The sequence below is a fragment of the Lathyrus oleraceus genome, chromosome 7 (genome assembly GCF_024323335.1).
Source record: "Lathyrus oleraceus cultivar Zhongwan6 chromosome 7, CAAS_Psat_ZW6_1.0, whole genome shotgun sequence".
Classification (NCBI taxonomy): Eukaryota; Viridiplantae; Streptophyta; class Magnoliopsida; order Fabales; family Fabaceae; genus Lathyrus; species Lathyrus oleraceus.
This window is the reverse complement of record NC_066585.1, coordinates 32,945,859-32,948,166: the sequence shown is the minus strand read 5'-3', so window position 1 is coordinate 32,948,166 and position 2,308 is coordinate 32,945,859.

Below are 2,308 nucleotides of genomic sequence, written 5' to 3'. Positions count from 1 at the left end.
TGGAAGCTTTTGCAAGCATGAATCCACAACTGTAGAGCAAAAATCAACACTGTTCCATTGAACCTCTTCCATGGTAGTTGAGCTTTTGAGATGAAATCAAAGCGACTGAACCTTCAACACTCCTCCATTCATCATCTGGAACCTCAAGAGGCTTCTGTTTCAGCTTGTCACGGCCAAAGAACCACGAATCCATCCCTGTTCTTCAAATCAGGTAGGAATTTGAACCTTGCCATTGTTAAAATTGTGATATGTATTTCATAGATCTTGCCATGCTGAGTTCAATGAACTTTAAATCGTGAAAAATCATTGAGAAATAAGAGAGATACACTGATTTAAAGTTTGGTTATCAAATGTTATTTTGCTTATTTCTTCCATATTAGCACGAATTAGGACAAACCAATGTTAGCATGTTGTTGTGCATTAGAAGATGAACGCATTGGTATATCATTTGTCAAATTCTGTGAGAAATGTTCTTGAGCTGGTTTTTATGTGAAGAACACTTGGTGACTGCTTGCATAAACCCTAATCTTCCATGCCAAACCCGTGTTTTGATCTGTAGAATCCCATTTTGCATGAGCTTTCCCGTTTCCTGGCCATGTGACCAATCAGAGCTTGCCACGCCCTTAAGTGAAACGCAGCGTTTCACTTAAGTGGCTTAATAATTACCAATTTGCCATTCGCGTTTAATAATTTCATTTAAATCATTTCTTCATTTCAATTTTTATCTCATTTGGCATGGTGATCTTAGAAAATTCATAACTCTTCCAATACTTGTCCAAATAACATGGGATTTTTTGTGAAATGCTCCTCATGATCTATAGTTTATTATGGTGATTTTTCCAGAATTTTTGCACGTGGGGATTTTTAAATGGGCTAGGGTTTGTTCATATGTGTCCAATTTGTGTATGCCTTGCCATTTTGCTTGTGAAATGATGATACTTAATCCAATGCCTCTCAAATTTTTTGTGCTTAAACTAGACATGTTCATGGTTATTTTGGTATAGAGTTCATGATTTTATCATTGCTGGTTGATGAGATATGATTTTTTGAATAGAGGTGCGACAATTTGTGTCACACCATTCATGTCCAACTTTTTGATTTTTGTTACCATGCTTATTGAACTCAAAATGGTCTGGATTTTTGCATGAAGATACTTGTGATTGTTGAGAATGCTTGTGAATATTTCTGGAATTTTTGAATGCATTTCCTATTTGTTTGATAATTTCTCCCCTGTTTGACCAAATGTGAACTTCTTGTGAGACATGATTTCATTTGATTTGTGAAATTCTAATGCTTAGTTGGATAGACTTGAAATTTGGCATGTGAATTTTAGACATCTTAAAGTTTGTCATGGTTTTAGTCCCATTCATTTATCATGTGTTGTTTCTGTTTCATGATTAATTGAAGTTGATGCATGTTTTGATGCTTTGTATGAGTTTGCTTGAACTTGCTTTGACTTTCTGATTTTCATTGACCTTCTTCCCTTGATCCAAATGAGCTGAAATTTGGTGTGCTTATCATGTTATGGATGATGATTGATCATGAATTTTCTTAGGATTTTTTTGAAATGTTTGTGATTGGATTTGGTTTGAATCATTCTGTTGACTTCTGTGAGCTCCTATTTGCATGCTTTGTGCTATTTTTGATCATGAAATGATAATGATGAATGACATGAACATGAGACCAATTGGATTGGATTTTTAATTGTTTGATCTTGATTTTGGATAAGTTTCATGTTCTGTTTCGATGATTTGATCTCATTTTGACCCTAGTCTTGGACTAGTGGTTTGTGCTCTCATTTTTGAGTTGTGTTTCAGGTTAAAAGCACAAGTGCTTATGCTTGATGATGTGCCCTAATTGGAGTTGGCTTGTTGCTCGATTATGACTAACTTTGAATTTGTTTTGTAGGGTTTGATACTTGTATCTTGTGCCTTATGGCTTGCACCTCTGTGCATTGACTTTTGTTTACTTTTGTACAGTTAACTGTTAATCTTTGCTGTTTGATTTCTGTTTGAAGTGGAATACTGATTATCTTGGATTGTTTTCAGGTACTTTAGTTGCTTTAGTTCCCTTGTGAACTAGATCTTGCTTTGCTTTGCTTAAGAGCATTTGCACTGAGGTATAATATCCTAACTCCATGTAGTCTGGAAGACCTGGCCTGTTACTTGGCCAGGCACCTGTCTGAAGTCCTCCTTAAGAGGCAATGTTTGTGTTTGTTTACATTTGTCCTTGTACATACTCAAAGACCTCCTAAGTGAAGAGGCATTGGCAGATACAAGGGATGTGCAATCCATCCCCTGCTATTATG